This window comes from Erythrolamprus reginae, chromosome 2 (assembly GCF_031021105.1).
Source record: "Erythrolamprus reginae isolate rEryReg1 chromosome 2, rEryReg1.hap1, whole genome shotgun sequence".
NCBI lineage: Eukaryota > Metazoa > Chordata > Lepidosauria > Squamata > Dipsadidae > Erythrolamprus > Erythrolamprus reginae.
This window is the reverse complement of record NC_091951.1, coordinates 46,851,293-46,868,957: the sequence shown is the minus strand read 5'-3', so window position 1 is coordinate 46,868,957 and position 17,665 is coordinate 46,851,293. Positions and strand designations below refer to the sequence as shown.

Here is a 17,665-nt window from a genome sequence, read left to right as displayed (position 1 = left end):
AAATATGTTTTAGGTCCCTTTTGTTGAATGACTTTCCCTTTTACCCATTGAACTCCCCCATCAAAATTCCTGGCAAATACATTTTGGCCTAGATACATGCTTCTTTCAGGTAATACAGACATTTCACCTTGACCCAAGGTATTGGAATAGCGAGGGTGCAACCTGTCTAAAGGAGACCTTAGTTTTCGCCCCATTAAGACTTCTGCAGGGCTTCTATGGGTGGCAGCATTAGGAGTAATATGTTGCATTAACAGGAATTGGTCTAATTTATGTTGTATCTCCCCAGGGCCTGCTCTGCGCAGCGCCTCTTTCGCCACACGTACGTAACGTTCAGCCAACCCATTAGCCCATGGGGAGTAAGGGGAGATTAGCGCATGCCTGACCCCTAGATTACTCAAGAACACCTCAAACTGTCGAGCGGTCAATTGTGGCCCATTATCTGAAACAAGGACATCCGGACACCCATGGGTTGCAAATAAATGATAAAGAGCCTTAATAGTGGCACATGTGGTTATATTTTGCATGGCCACTATCTCTACCCACTTGGAAAAAGCATCTACGACAACCAGGAAACACTGGGACCCAATGGGGCCAGCAAAATCTATGTGTATCCTGGACCAAGGTCCAGTGGGCTCTCCCCATTCCACGGGGGCAGTTCTAGGGGGATTTGGCCGTGACTCTTGACAAGGGTCACACCTGGCTACCCAATGCTCAATATCGAGATCTAGGCCCGGCCACCACAGGTATCCCCTAGCCAAACCCTTCATTCTGACAATGCCTGGGTGTCCCACATGTAACATAGTCAGTACCTTTTTCCTAAGTGTTGCTGGAATGACCACTCGATCCCCCCACAGTACACATCCTTTTAGGTAGGACAATTCTAGTTGCTTTGTCTTAAATTCTGCCAGTCCCCCCTCCTCTGGTCCCCCATGCCAACCCCTGTGTATACAATTTATGACTGTTTGAAGAATTGGATCTGACTTAGTATGCTCAGCCACTTCCCTGGCTGAAGTTAGAGGGGTTTCTTCTATTTCTAATAGTAGTACATCTTCAGAAGGAACTGGGTCTTCCCCTCTTTGTGCCAAAGGGCACCTACTTAGTCCATCAGCGTGGCTAATGGACTTCCCTCCCCTATGGATTAAGGTATACTGATAACTGGAGAGGAATAGAGCCCATCTAATTAGTCGAGGGGACATGAACGGAGGGGTAGGTTTATCTGAAGGCAACAGTCCCAAAAGGGGTTTGTGGTCAGTTATTAATTCAAACCTCCTTCCAAATAAGTAATTATGAAATTTCTTAATGCAAGCTATTAAAGCCAGGGCCTCCTTATCCAACTGGCTATAGTTCCGTTCAGAAGAGGTCAGCGTTCTAGAGAAAAACGCTATAGGTGCCTCAGTGTTGTCTGGCATTACGTGGGCCAATACTCCGCCCACCCCATAAGCCGAAGCATCGCATGTAAGCCTTATGGGCAAGACTGAACTGTACTGCACCACCACACTATTAGAAGTCAATAAGTTCTTTATTAGAGAAAATGCTTCACGTTCAGGTTTGCCCCAGGTCCAGGGAATTCCCTTCTGAAGGAGTCGGTGGAGGGGTTCTGCGACCGTTGCCTTCTGTCTCAAAAAAATAGAATAAAAGTTCAGAAGACCTAAGAAAGCTTGTAGCTCAGTCTTATTGGTTGGTTCAGGTGCTTCGGTAATTGCTTTTAATTTCTCAGTTGTGGGGTGGATACCCTGACTGTCTATTCTATACCCTAGAAATTCAATGCTAGTGGTGCCCCACACACACTTGTCTGCTTTCACTCTGAGCCCTTTAGATTGGAGGCGTTGTAGCACAGCCCTGATTCTCTGGTTTAATTGGGGAATGGATTTAGCCGAAATTAGTATATCATCGAAGTAGGGTATGGTTCCTTCAAGACCCGTTAGCACACGCTCCATTAGACTCTGAAATATACCGGGGGCTATGCTTACCCCGAATTGCAATCTGGTGCATCTGAAAGCACCTCTGTGTGTGACAATTGTTTGAGCCAAAGAGGTAGGCTCATCGACCGGAAGCTGCAGGTATGCCTGAGCAAGGTCGATCTTTGCAAAGACCTTCCCTTCTCCTAGAGAGTGTAGGAGGTGCTGAACCACTGGTATGGGATAAGGGTGATGCTGAAGGGCCTTATTAATAGTAGATTTATAGTCCGCACAGACTCTTAACGAACCGTCTGGTTTTAATGGTGTGACAATTGGAGTCTCCCATGGCCCTTGCTCTACAGGGACTAGGATTCCTTGAGCAATAAGTTGGTCTAGCTGGTGGTCTAATTTAGGCAGCAAAGGTAAAGGAACCCTTCGTGGCTTTAGGCGGATGGGTGGAACCTTTGGGTCTATGGAGAAGGAGATAGGGTCCCCTTTATAAGTTCCCAAAGTGGGGCTGAATACTTCAGGAAACTCATGTACAAAATCTGGGGTATCACAGGGGGACTGAACCAAACAGATGCCAGAGATCTCAATTCCTAAGGGGGGCATCCAGGTTAACCCAAGGAGGGAATGCCTTGCCCCATCTACAATTACCAAAGGTAGGGAACATTTTACAGATTTGAATTGTACAGGAATATCAACTTTACCCAATACAGGGATGACATGTCCCTGGAAATCCCTTATAATTAAAGCAGTTTGAGTTAACTTAGATTTACAAACATTTGGCATATACATTTTGAATTTGTCCCAAGGCATAATAGAGTGTTTAGACCTGGTGTCCAGTTCTAAATCACAAGGCTTGCCATTTAGAAGTAGAGAAATAATGATTTTGGTGCCTTGCGTTGCATTTGTGCAATTTACGTAAGTTTGACAGTTACCTCTGTTGTAGTCGCGGTTAGCGGCTAAGTTGGTTTTCCGGTTGAAAGACCTTGGAGGCCGGTTTTCTCGGGTTTGTGGAGCCTGGTAGGAAAATCGCTGTTGGCGAGGAGCGGAAAAGGTTTCTTCAGGCTGGGGAGCCCGGCAGGCCTCAGCGATGTGACCGCGCCGATTGCAGCGGCGACAGATGGCATCCCGGAACGGGCAGCGAAGTCGCGGATGATTTCCCCGGCAACCTGGGCATGGGGCTGGTGTGCGAGGGTATCTCGGTTGTCTTGAGGGGTCGGTTGGAAGCAGGAGGCATGTGTCGTCGTCGGCGGCTGGAGGGCTGAGGTCGTCTGCTGGGTCAGCTGCGGAGGAGATTTTGGAGACGGCTTCTTTGTTTTCGTGGCTTTGGAGGTCTTTGGCTGCTGCTTCGGTGACCTCGGCAGTCTGGGCGAGTTTAATGACGTTTTGCAAAGTAGGTTCGTCCTCGGTGAGGAGTTTGTTGCGCACTGTGGCGTTTTTCATGCCGAATATAATCGCGTCTGTTAGTCGGGCTTCTGGGCTGTCAAAACGGCATTTTGACAGTACCGTTCGGAGTCTGGTGGCGAATTGGTTAATAGACTCAGCTTCTCGTTGGGCCATCCTGGAGAACTGATGGCGGTATACCACAGCCGGCTTCGTGGGTTTGAAGTGACCCGCAAGCTTGGATTGTAAGTCTGGCCACGGCACGTTCTTGGCTGGAAGCGGATCGGTGAGCGTTTGAACCAGATCGAAGATTTCGGGGCCGCAATAGTTGAGGAAAATGGCTCGTTTTCTGTCGTCTTCGGCGGTCCCCATACCGGCGGCTTCCAGGAAGATTTCGAAACGGGTCATGTAGGCTTCCCAGGACGCCTTTTCGGGGTCGAAGTAGTCGGGTGCTCGGCCGATCTGCGAAGGATTCATCTTGCTTGTAGGTTCTCTCCGGTTCTCGTCGCCAGTGAAAAGTATTGAGACGCCAGACCAAGTGCTAAACAGTGGTTCCCTTTATTCAGCTCTTTCTGCAAGTGACAATCAGCTGGGAACTCACCAGCCGGCAATGAGAAACTCGGCTCTATTTATACTCTCAAGGCTCGCGCCAAAAGAGCTGTCCTGCGTCTGAGCCAATCAGACGCAACCTAGTCTTTTCAATCTGCCTGGATTAAATAATTATTTCAAAATTATTATTTTTATTTATTTATTTATTGAAAAACCGTGGTATAGGCTTTCCGCAAAAGTCAGAGACGTGTAAATCGAGGGACCACAGTAATGGGTTTTAACTTGTTTTTTTAATATTAGATTTGTATTTATTGTATTTTTATTGCTGTTGTGAGCTGCCCCAAATCCTCGGAGAGGGGTGGCATACAAATCTAATAAATTATTATTATTATTATTATTATTATTATTATTATTATTATTATTATCCCATCAGAAATGTTTCTGTAGATGAAGGGATTCTTTGTAGTGTTTTATGAAAATCTTGTCCAGAGAAGGAGCAATGCTGCTCATGCCCAATAGTTTCATGGAAGTGCTGGGAGAGCTAAACCATCTGTGTGATGTGCCATCAACATCCAGAGACTCTGTCCCTGCTCAGATTGCAAGGAAGCTTCTGGTATTGTCAGCCATTGGCTGGCATGTAAATAAGGAAATGGAGAACGTTTTCTGAGGAAAACATTTCTTAGCCTTTTGCAAAGCTGGATTGTACTGCTGCTCGGAATATAAGCCCTACCCCCAAGATAAGCCAGAATTCAGAGTGTCCTCAGGGAGGGTGGGGCAGTGGGCATGGCCTTCATTGGAGTAGGTGAGTATGTGCGTGGGGCCAGATGGTGCCTGGAAGGAACTGCGGCCTGTGTTTGGGTGTGGGGAGGCCATGGTTCCCACCATGTGTTTTTGCTGGTGCAGAGGGTGTGGTGGAACTGGTGGATCAGGATGGACGGTGGGGGCTGAGAATGCAGGGGGTGGCACCAACGCTGCCCCACCACGTTCCTTGCCACATAGCAGCAGCACTGGCAGAGGGGCAGCTGGGGTGGGGGAAGCTGAAGACAAAATGGTAGAAAACACTACTTGTAGTTCTCAACTAACAACAGTTTTTAGTTTTTAGTGATCAAAGTTATACAACAGCGAAAAAAATGACATGCCCATTTTTCACACTTATGACTGTACTACCTGTGCTTATCTACATCCTCTGATTTCCTGTTGGAAATGGAAAAGATGAATCTAGTGAATGAATGTTCTTCTCTTACCTGAGTTAGAGGTTCAATCCTGGTTTCTTCTCCCCCAAAACAAAGTGTTAAATTTCTTCTATTCTTCCCTGGGAGGGAGACAGAATTTCAAAAAGCATAATCAGTAAAATGGGAGGAGGGATGCTGTAGAGAAAAGGACACAGAAAAGATGAGAAATTTAGGAATTCGCAAAGGAGTGGAAGGACCTTATATTACCTCCTGAGGTGTCCTGATTTGGATCTCCCTGACAGATCTCCCTGAAAATCTGTTCTTGGGGGAGATTTGACGGATGCCTCTTTCTCTCAGAATCTCTGATTTCCATTGCGAAGGACTTGAAATAGGAGAAAAGAATTAATGGATGTCACAAATCATAAAGTGGTTTCTTTTCTGTGAATACCATTGCAAATCACTCAGTGTCGATCAATTAGGCTGGGAAGTAAGAAAGAAATCGCTGTGCGAAATCTTTCTTCTACAATGCATACAAGAACTTTACAAAAATTAGTCACCACATACTGTAGTATGAATGCCAGGAAAGTCTGGTAAGAAGACATCAGCATTTGAATACATTGATCCAAAGCAAAGATTTTGTGTGTATAATATAATGCCAGAACAAGGAGAAGACATGATGTTGAAGAGTTTAAAATTTATATTAATTTTATAATTTAAAATAATCTTTTATAAAATGATGTATCTTTCTACTAAACACTGATAAATTACCAATAATATATAAAGAAATTTCAAATACAAGTTTGAAATTTAAATGTAAAAAAATGAACTTTTTATCAATTTTGATGGACTTTGCCAAAGCAAAGAAATACAAGGGTAAGATTTATATTTTACTGCAGAAGATTTTCAAATTGTGTATGAAAATCAAACCAAAAACTTTTCTTTTAGGTTTAATACCCAAAGAGATCGAAAAACAATATGTTATATATGTTAAGAGCAGCAAAAATGCTCTATGCATACAAGTTGAAGGATACTTTAATTGCCGCAATGTAGAAGTTGTTAGAAAAACTGATCGGAACTAGCAGTGATGGCAAAATCAAGTGCTTTAGTTAAAGAAAAGACCACGCTCAACTTTCTTTCTACTTTGGAACCACTGCTCGGTTTTATTCTTAAGAAGGAAAAAAATCTTGACTGAGTTTTGCTCATTACGTAAGTTTGTTGTTAAGGAGTTTGCTAGTGTATATTAAATATGTAAAAGTAAAACATTGAGTCAGTAATGTTACCATTTTATGTGACTGCAAAACAAACAAACAAATGAGTTTCTTTCTTTCCCCTCCCTTTCATCTATACTTCTTTCCTTTCCCTTCCTCCCTCCCCCCATTTCCTACTTTTTTCATTTTTCTGTTTTATATCTTGATAATCAGGCCTGTGAATCTGACTTCAATACCAGGAAAGCTCCTTGAACAAGTCATAAAGCAGCATGTGTGCCAGCACTTGGATAGGAATGCAGTAATTAACCAGAGCCAACATGGATTTGTAACAAACAAGTCATGCCAGTCTAATCTAATTTCTTTCTATGATAGAATTACCAAATGGGTTGATCAGGGAAATGCAGTACATGTGGTATATCTTGACTTCAGTAAGGCATTTGACAAAGTATCTCATACCATCCATATTGAAAAAATGGTCAAGTATGGGATTGACAAAAGAACAGTTAGATGGATTCAAAACTGGCTTAGTGATCTCACTCAAAGAGTGGTAATAAATGGTTTCACATCCAATTGGAAGAATGTTTCAAGTGGAGTGCCACAAGCATTTGTCCTAGGCCCAGTGCTATTTACCATATTTGTAAATGATCTAAATGAAGGAAAATTGAAGGGAAACTTATCAAATTTGCTGATGACACAAATCTAGGCAGTGTTGCTAATACTGAACAAGATAGAGATAGGATTCAAAAAGATCTAGACAAGCTTGAGCAATGGGCTGAAACTAACAGAATGGTATTTAAGAGAGAGGAATCCAAGATCCTACATCTGGGCGAAAATAATAAAAACAGCACATATAGAATGGGAGGAATAGGTCTGAGCAACAGCACAGGTGAGAAGGACCTGAGTGTATTGATAGATCACAGATTAAACATGAGTCAACAGTGTGAAGCAGCTGCAAAAAAGGCAAACACCATCCTGGGATGCATCAAGAGAAGCATAGAATCTCACTCACGTGGAGTAATTATTCCTCTCTACAGTACTTTGGTACGACCACACTTGGAATACTGTGTTCAATTCTGGGAGGCCCAATTTAAAAAGGACATTGATAAACTAGGGCAAGTTGAAAGGAGAGTTACGAGGATAGTGAGTGGTCTGGAAACCATGTCCTATGAGGAACAGTTAACGGTTAAAGGATCTAGGGATGTTTAGTCTGCAAAAGAGAAGACTCAGAGGAGACTTGATAGCTGTCTACAAATATCTGAAGGGCTGTCACAGAGCAGAGGGATAAGCATTGTTCTCATTAGCACATGGAAGGACTAGAAACAATAGAATAAAACTGCAAGGGAGTAGATTTAGATTAGATATCGGAAAAAACTTTCTATCAGTAAGGGTGATAAGCCGGTGGAACAGTTTGCCACAGGAGGTGGTGAGCTCGCCTTCACTGGAGGTCGTCAAACAGAGACTGGAAAGTCATCTTTCTGGGATGGTTTAATGAATCCTGCATTGAGCAGGGGGTTGGACCCAATGACCCTGGAGGTCCCTTCCAACTCTATGATTCTATGATTCTAATCTTAATAAAATTATGAAAAGGATACACGAATATAAATATATTGTTTATTATATTCAATTTTTTCAGGAGTCCCAAGAGGAAGTCCTCTCACCTGCAACTCACCTGCTCCTCCTTCTCCTCCTGGCTCAGGAGGAAGCCTTCCACCAGGGCCACCGCTTGGGAGCTGGTCTCTGCTCCACACTCCCGCACCCAGCTCGCCAAAGCCCACTGCAACAACATAGGCAAGAAGGCTTCAAGAGTTGTAAACCTAATCCTACGTAGCTTCTGCTCTGGCAATATCACACTACTTAGCAGAGTTTACAAAACTTTTGCCAGACCCATCCTCGAATAAAGCTCATCTGTTTGGAACCCATATCGCATCTCAGACATTAACACCCTTGAAAAAGTCCAAAGATACTTCACCAAAAGAGCCCTTCACTCCCCCACTCGAAACAGAATACCCTACGAAACTAGACGTACAATCCTGGGCCTAGAAAGCTTAGAACTAAGATGCCTTAAACAAGATCTAAGTATTGCCCACAAGATCATATTTTTTTTTTTTTTATTTATACTTTGTCCAATATACAATACATATGAGAGAGAATATATAAGATAAAAGAGGTAAGAAAAGAGAATTGGACAGGGGACAATAGGCACATCAGTGCACTTATATACGCCCCTTACTGGCCTCTGAGGAATCGGGAGAGGTCAATCATGGAGAGTTTAATGGAGAAGTGTAGGGGATTGGGGGTTGACACTATTGAGTCAGGTAATGAGTTCCACGCTTCGACAACTCGATTGTTAAAGTCGTATTTTTTGCAGTCAAGTTTGGATCGATTGATATTAAGTTTGAATCTGTTGTGTGCTCTTGTGTTGCTGCTGTTGAAGCTGAAGTAGTCGTTGACCGGAAGGACGTTGCAGCGTATGATCTTGTGGGCAATACTTAGATCGTGTTTTAGACGCCGTAGTTCTAGGCTTTCAAGGCCCAGGATGGTTAGTCTATTTTCGTAGGGTATTCTGTTTCGAGTGGAGGAGTGGAGGGCTCTTCTGGTGAAGTATCTTTGGACGTTTTCGAGAGTGTTGATGTCTGAGATGCGGTGTGGGTTCCAGGCAGATGAGCTGTATTCGAGAATGGGTCTGGCATAGGTTTTGTAGGCTCTTGTGAGTAGTGTGAGATTGCCGGAGCAAAAGCTGCGTAGGATCAGGTTAACAACTCTGGAGGCTTTTTTGGCGATATTGTTGCAGTGGGCTTTAGCACTTAGGTCATTTGAAATGAGTATTCCGAGGTCTTTTACTGAGTGTTGGTTGGTAGTGAGGATTTGTTTATTCAGTTCATATATGTGGTTTGGATTCTTTTTGCCGATGTGGAAGGTAGAGCATTTGTTGGTTGATATTTGAAGTTGCCAGGTGTTGGACCAATCTGAAATGAAGTCAAGGTCTTTTTGAAGAGTGAGTGTGTTGTCGGTGGTGTTGAAGAGTTTCACATCGTCGGCAAAAAGTACACAGTTGCTTACGATATTATCGCAGAGGTCATTGATGTATAGGATGAAAAGAGTAGGACCTAGTACGCTGCCTTGGGGAACGCCGCTTTTGACAGGGACAGGGGAGGAAATGGCGCTTCCGATTTTGACAACTTGTTGTCTGTTTGACAAGAATGCGGTAATCCAGTTGTGGAGGAGTCCTGAGATGCCATAGGATTTGAGTTTTAGGAGAAGTTTGTCGTGAACCACTGAGTCAAATGCTTTGCAGAAGTCGATATAAATTGCATCGATGAATTTTCCTTGATCAAGGTGGGTAGTCCAGATGTTTTTGCAGTGGAGTAGTTGTAGGTTGCAGGATAGTTTCTTACGGAATCCAAATTGTTTTTTTGATAGTAGGTTGTTAGATTCTAAGTAGAGAGTGATTGAACGATTTATAATTGATTCCATGATTTTACAAGGTACACAGCATAGTGATATGGGTCTGTAGTTGTCAACTAGTGATGGGTCTCCTTTTTTGAAGATGGGGATGACTACTGCTTTTGACCACAGTTTGGGGAGAGTGCTGGTCATGAAGGAATTTTGGAAGATAATGCTTAGAGGTTCAGCTATGGCAGATGAGAGTTTTCTTAGGAAGTATGCACAAAGACCATCTGGACCGACAGATAGGGAAGGTTTGAGATCACGGATTGCTTTTTCAACGTAGTCTGTGGTGAAGATGATTTGGCTTAGGTTATTTAATGAGTTAGGAGTGCGATTTGCAAAGAGGGGGGATGAGTTATTACTGTTAACAAAAACGGAGCCAAAGAAGGAGTTGAAAAGATTTGCTTTGGATGGGTCGTCGTGGTACTCTTTGTTGTGTGGTCCAATGAGAGGCGGAATAGGTCTGGAGTCGTTAAGTTTGTTGTTGACGAAGTTGTAGAAGGCACGGTTAGATTTGGAGCGTAGGAGGTTTTCCTCTTGTTTACTGCGGTAGTTCAGACATTCTACTTTTATTTGTTGGCATATTCTTCTGTAGCGGTTTTTAAAGTTGTTTACAGGACCTTTTTTGTTTCTACGCCAGAGGGATCTTTTTTTGGTTTGTAGTTTCTTTAATGAGATGGGAATGTTGTTTTTCTGTTTTCTTCTAGGAGGAGTAATTGGAACATACAGATCTATAAGTCTATTGATTTGGAGTAAGAACGTGTTGTAGAGGTCATCGATGGAGATGCAGTTGGAGAAGAGGGATTGCCAATTAATAAATGAGAGACTGACGTCTATGAGTTCGTAGTTAGCTTTCCTGAAATTGTACTTAGGTGACACGTTGTTCTGTTGAATGTTATGATGGCGTAGGTTGAGGTTGAAGTTGATCATACTATGGTCGCTGTTGGAGAAGGGTTCTATGATATGCAGTCCATAAATAGCACTTTTACTATTGCAGAAGATGAGGTCGAGGCAGCTGTTGAGTCTGGTGTTGTTTAATACTAATTGTTCCAGTCCCAGGCTGGTGACGGTGTTGTAGATGGCGGTATGTATAGGTTCGGTGGAGCATTCGTTTAGTGTCCAGTTGATGTGTGGTAGGTTGAGGTCACCTAGGAAGATGATGGGGTAGGGGCAGGAGGATGCCCATGTTAGTAGGGAAGTTAATTTTGATGCATGGGAAGTGTCATAGTTTGGAGCTCTGTAGCACAGTAAAAAGCGGAGAGTGGTGTTAAGGGAAAGATCGCAGATTAGGGTTTCAGGAAGGAATAAATCTTGTGCGACTTGAATGTTTTTTAGATTGAGTGAGCTTTTGTAGAATATGGCTACACCACCTCCTCTGCGGGATTCGCGGTCGGACCGGAAAACCAGGTAGTTATTTTGTGTAATGATGGAGTCAGGAAAGGAACAGTTGAGCCATGTTTCGCAAACAAAGATTATGTCAAATAAGTTGGTGTTGAGCAGAAGGAGGAATTCTGATAACTTGTTGATTAAACTTCTTGCATTGATTAGTTTGCATTTGAGGTTGTGTTTGAGTTCAGGAAGGGGATTGGATTGCGTTGAGTTGTGGCAGGATTGAGGCAAGGTAGTAAGGGGCGCATTTTCCTATTCATTGCTGGAGGTGCTGGGGAGGTCCGATTGTTGATGTGGGATGGTGGGTGGAGAAGTGTTGGAAAGTTGTGGAGGGGTAGCGGGTTTGACGATGAAGGGAGGGTTGTAGGTTTTGGTTCTGATGCAATCAGAGCGGTAGTCAATGTAGAGGTTATTTTCGCCGAGTTCGCACCGTCTCCTGAGTTCGGCGCGTAGTTCACGGGAGCGGATACGTTGGAGTAATGTTAAGTCAGGTCTGCATCTGAGTTTGTTGTATTTGGTGTTGTTTCTGGCAATGGTGTTCATGGTCCTGATGAATTGTTGTTTGGAAGATTCGTTAGTGCAGACTATTCTGCACAGTCGGGGAGCCGTTGATCCGTCGCTGTACTTTAGTGTGGGGCCGCTTCTGGAGACCTCTAGGATGACATCAGGGGTAATTGTTTGAGGATGTTGATTGTGGATAATGTTTTGTATATTTGTTAAGTCAGTTTCCCCGTTTTCCTCAAGGCCAAAAAGGATGGCATTGTGGCGTTTTTGTGCCCTTTCCATGGCATCGTTCACCAGGGCGGAGATGTCGGTGGTAGGGTTTAGAGGAAGAGGTTTTGGTGGTCTGGGTTGGGAGTATGGTGGTGGTGGTGGTGGGGTGCTGCAGTGTGGTTGATTAGATGTTTTGGTGTTTATCAGGTCTTGGATATTTTTTTCTATGCAGGCGAACCGTGGTTCGATACTTTCGGTATATGCTTGATGGGTTTTTGAGACTGCAGATAAGATTGCTTCGGATAAATTGTCGAGTGAGATTGATTTGGGTGTGCAGGATGGGCAGGAATAGTAGAATGAGGGATTGTCGTTGAGGAAGGTGGCAACATGTTTGTTGATGTTAAGGCAGGTATGGTGAGCCAATTTTTTTGCAGGATTGGCACTTTGTGGTTCCTTCTTGTGTATTTACATTAGTGTTGCATATAACGCAATTGTTAACGGAAATGTTTGCTTGAGGTTTCTTCTTGGATGGCATTGTGAGGGGGTGAGAATTGGAATTCTGTTTGAAGATTCTGAGAGTATCAGTAGGAAATGGAAGTGGCTGCAATGATATTTTCAGCCACTAGATGGGGTTGGAGCTTCTGTTTGATGAATCTGTGAGGATCTGTAGCTTTGAGTGGGAAGGGATTGGAAGTGATTGCACTGTTATTTTTATTTTCAGCCACTAGATGGGGTTGGAGCTTCACTGTAAGCTGTGCGATTTTAGGTTTAAGAAGGATAGAGGTTATGAGGAGCAGAGTTGGTCTTCAGCCACGAGGTAATGGCGTCCGTGGGGAGGGAGGTCGCAAAGGGCTTGTGGCTTCTTGGTGGGGCTTCTGAGGGCTACGGAGGCTATGGGGAGTCCTCCTAGCTTTGGAGATCTTTGTAGAGTTGGGGATTATGTTGGGGTCCCAGGGGATCTGCACGGCGCTAGGGCTCTGGGCCGGTTTCGCGCCGGGTAGTCAGCTGGGCGTCGGGGCTCCAGGTAGCTGGGCTCTAGGAGTCTTGGTTTCAGGGTTTCAGGGGGAGTCCACGTAGCGCTGGGGCTCTGGGCCGGTTCCACGCTAGACAGGCAGCTGGCGTAGAGGGGAAATCCTCAGGGGAATCCTCGTGGCCAGTTATTGGGCAATCATCGGTCTCCCTGTAGCTAGGAAGCTAGGCTCGGGGAATTCTCGGGGGGTCCCCAGGGGATCAGCTCGGCACTAGCACTGGGCAGGTTTTAGTACTCACCCTCGGGAGTTTTCTTTATTTTTGTGATTTTTAATGTTTTTGATGTTTTATGCTGCAATGTCCTGCCTGTTGGCGACTACTTCAGCTTCAACCACAACAACACAAGAGCACACAACAGATTTAAACTTAATATTAACCGCTCCAAACTGGACTGTAAAAAATATGACTTCAGTAACCGAGTTGTCGAAGCGTAGAACTCATTACCGGACTCCATAGTGTCATCCCCAAACTCCCAACACTTTACCCTTAGATTTATCTATGGTTGACCTATCCAGATTCCTAAGAGGTCAGTAAGGGGCGAGTACAAGTGCACTAGAGTGCCTTCCGTCCCCTGTCCTATTGCTCTCCTATATCCCCTATACCTTTCTCCTATTCCTATATCTCTTCTTCTATTCTTTCATTGATATGTTCTATTACTATATGTTTTCATCTTCTGCCCAGTTCTTGCTGAGATCTTCCCGTGGATTCCACTGAGCACCGGAAGGGCCTTTTCCAGTTTAAATTAATGCAAGGAAAATTGTGCATCTCCAAATGCTTTTTTCATTTATTGGAAGAAATATCTATCTGGTTTGTTTCCAATAAATAAATGGAGGCTGGAGGCTGTTTGGAAAGACTGTTGAAACAGAACAGAGGTGGGATTCACCAGGTTCTCAGCAGTTCTGGGTTGGGGTTTGGGGGTGGGTGTCTCCCACTCCTAAAACTGAACAAACTGAACCTGGATGAGCCACATGTCTCGTTTCCTTTCTGGGAGTGACAACCCTCCGCCTCCCTTTCTACGGGAAGGACATCCACCCACCCACACATAATCACCTCCACAGAGACACACCTACTTCCCCCACTTCTGGATCTTCAAGATAAAGGGTTAAAAAGGGAGAGAGTGTCCAGCATCCTAGAAAGGCAAAAACTCAATGATGTCATTTCCTTCTCAACTTGTAAGAGCCTCTCAAAGCTGCAGTCCCCCCCCCCCCCCCCGTGGATTTTCTGTGCACGGAAGAGTCTCATGCAAAGAGCGGAGCAATGGTGCATGACCTTTTTTTTAAAAGAAAAGCTCTTATTTTTTTTCCAGAATCTCCATATATCCATACATATACCATGAATCATAGAAAGATGTGAAGTTATACGTTTCTATCCAATAAATCAGGCCAATAGCCAGTGATGGGCTACCAAAAATTTTACTACCACACTGTGGGTGTGGCTTTTGCATTTTGTTTCAACATCTTTCAGTGGAAATTGGGTGCTCTGGGGTGGAGCTCCAAATTTTGCTACCGGAGCCCATCACTGCCAATAGTCTAATTTTGCACCTATTATACTTCTGTTTACCAGTTTTTCTTCAATGTTTCATAACATTCCCCTCCATTTCCCTCCCTTCCCTAAAGTGACCAGATTTTAACATTGGTAAAGAGGGACACCATTGACTGGGGTGGGGATTAAAAATTTGGTCTATATGGAGAGAAAAAAGTCTCTTTTTCTCTCTCTTCCTCCCTTTCTATTTTTCTCTCCCTCTCTTTCTTTCTCTTCCTCTTTCTCTCTCTTCATTACTCTTTTTCTCTCCCTTCTTCCCTATTTCTTTCTCCCTCCTTCCCTCCCTCTCTTTCTTCCTCCCTCCCCTTCTATTTCATTCTCTCTTCCTTTCTCTTCCTCCCTCCCCTTTCTCTTTATTTCTCTTTCTCTCCCCCTTTCTTTCTTTCTCTCTTTCCCTTCCTTCCACTTTCTCCCTCCCTATTTCTTTCTCTCTCTTCCCCTCCTTTCCTCCCTCTCACTATTTCTCTCCTTTCTTCCTCCCTTTCACTCTCTCTCCTTCCTTCCCTCCCTCTCTCTCTTTCTCTTTCCTTCCCTTTCTATTTCTCTCTTTCTCTCTCCTCCCTTCCTCCCTATTTGGCGTGTCCCAACCATAATTACAGGGTAATTAGTCCAGAAAGACACACACCACAGGATAGAAGGAAAATCCAGAAGTCTATCAACAGAAAAACAGAAACAGCTCCCTTTTTAAAGGTCAAAGGGATTTTCTGGTACACACAAGGCACAGGTTAAATGCAATCCAATTTCTTACCCAATAACTGGGAAATTGAGTCCAATTCTAAAGTCCAGAAAATCCACATACAATCTTGAACAGCAAAAACCACGATCTTGGTGAAACTATGAATCAGCTAAACTGCCATGAGGCTAAACCAGCAGGCTGCTCATTTATCTGCAGCACTAATTACAGCAGCCCCACCCAACCACAGGTGGCCTTACTTATCTCCTGTAATAATCCTTCAGTTGATCTCTCCTCTTTTCCCGGAGGATGTAAAACTATTCAACACCAGGACAACACATCTACTCTCCAAAAAGACCTCGACTTTGTCTCAGATTGGTCTAACATCTGGCAACTTCAAATATCAACCAACAAATGCTCTAGCTTCCACATCGGCAAAAAGAATCCAAACCTCATATATAAACTGAATAAACAAAATCTCACAGCCAACCCCCACTCAGTAAAAGACCTTGGAATACTAATATCAAATGACCTAAGTGCTAAAGCCCACTGCAACAATATCGCCAAAAAGGCTTCTAGAGTTGTTAACCTGATCCTACGCAGCTTCTGCTCTGGCAATCTCACACTACTCACCAGAGCCTACAAAACTTTTGCCAGACCCATCCTTGAATAGAGTTCATCTGTCTGGAACCCATACCACATCTCGGACATCAACACCCTAGAAAATGTCCAAAGATACTTCACCAGAAGAGTCCTCCACTCTAAACAGAATACCCTACGAAAGCAGATTATCAATCCTAGGTCTAGAAAGCTTAGAACTACGATGCCTAAAACACAATCTTAGTATTGCCCACAAAATCATATGCTGCAACGTCCTGCGTGTCAATGACCACTTCAGCTTCAACCGCAACAACACAAGAGCACGCAACAAATTCAAACTTAATATTAATCACTCCAAGCTTGACTGTAAAAAATATGACTTTAGCAATCGAGTTGTCGAAGCGTGGAACTCATTACCGGACTCAGTAGTGTCAACTCCTAACCCCCAACATTTCTCCCTTAGACTATCCACAATTGACCTCTCCAGGATCCTAAGAGGTCAGTAAGGGACATACATAAGTGCACTAGCCTGCCTTTCGTCCCCTGTCCAATTGTTTCTCCTTATCTCATATATCATATATCTTTTCTTCCTTCATATATCTTCTCTATTTTTATATCTTCTCTTTATATATAATACTTCATGTCTATTCTCTTCAATATGTATTGTGTATAGGACAAAATAAATAAATAAAATAAATAAAAATATGCATCACTCTATGCATGCGTGGATGTGTCATAAGTTCTTGTTCAGAATCCAGGGATGATAAGGATGATTGATCTGCTCCTGGGATGTCTGCCAAACTCCCCTCTTCCAAGTAACCCCGAACAAGGGGACACAATCTGAAGTTAGTTGGGGGAAAGATCAAAAGCAACATGAGAAAATATTATTTTACTGAAAGAGTAGTAGATCCTTGGAACAAACTTCCAGTAGACATGGTTGGTAAATCCACAGTAACTGAATTTAAACATGCCTTGGATAAACATATATCCATCCTAAGATAAAATACAGGAAATAGTATAAGGGCAGACTAGATGGACCATGAGGTCTTTTTCTGCCATCAGTCTTCTATGTTTCTATGTATTTTCTGAGCTGGTAAAATGATGTCTTCCATCAAGAAAATTCATTAGATTTGGCATTTTGGATCATTGAAATTTCTTTTTACTCATAAGGGGAGACTTGCTTTTTAAAAATGTACAACATAGCATGAAACCTCAGTTCAGATAAAATGAAATGCCAGTCAACTGACCCTGGTTTAGGATGCTGGTTTATTACCTTCGTAAGACAAACTGAACTGCAGGGGATTAAAACCTAGTTAATGTCATCCAGCACACAATGAGAATGTAGACATCCTATCTTGCCTCTTCTTTGCAAACATATTTCTTATTTATTTATTTAGTCCAATACACAATAATACACAATGAATGTAATAGAGGACACCTTCAAGGAAATAGAATTAGAGAAAGAATAGAAGAGAGAGTATAGGATGAAATAATCAATGAGAGAATAGAAGAAAGATATAGGGATAGAAGAGATTTTATTTATTTATTTATTTATTAGATTTGTATGCCGCCCCTCTCTATAGATTCGGGGCAGCTAACACTAATAAAACAGCATATGACAAATCTAATATTTAAAATAATTAAAAACCCTTATTAAAAACCAAAAATACACACAAACATACCATGCATAAATTGTATAGGCCTAGGGGGAAAGGAATATCTCAATTCCCCCATGCCTCACGACAGAGGTGGGTTTTAAGGAGCTTACGAAAGGCGAGGAGGGTGGGGGCAGTTCTAATCTCAGGGGGAAGCTCGTTCCAGAGGGTCAGGGCCTCCAGAGAAGGCTCTTCCCCTGGGTCCAGCCAAACAATATTGTTTAGTCCAGTGTTTCCCAACCTTTTTTGAGCCGCGGCACATTATTCATATTTTCAAAATCCTGGGGAACATTGAACCGGGGAGGGGGGGGCGCTAAAGAAAAGTTTGGACAAAAAAATCTCTCTCTTCCTCCCTTTCGCTCTATTTCTCCCTGTTTCTCTCTCTTCCTTCCCTTCTTTC

At 43.3% G+C, this 17,665-nt stretch overlaps 1 pseudogene; it reads right to left on the bottom strand.

The window, feature by feature from the left end:
• Nucleotides 1-15,493, bottom strand: part of LOC139160366 (zinc finger protein 420-like) — a 49,336-nt pseudogene extending 33,843 nt beyond the window's left edge.
• Between the last annotated feature and the right edge of the window lie 2,172 nt (nucleotides 15,494-17,665).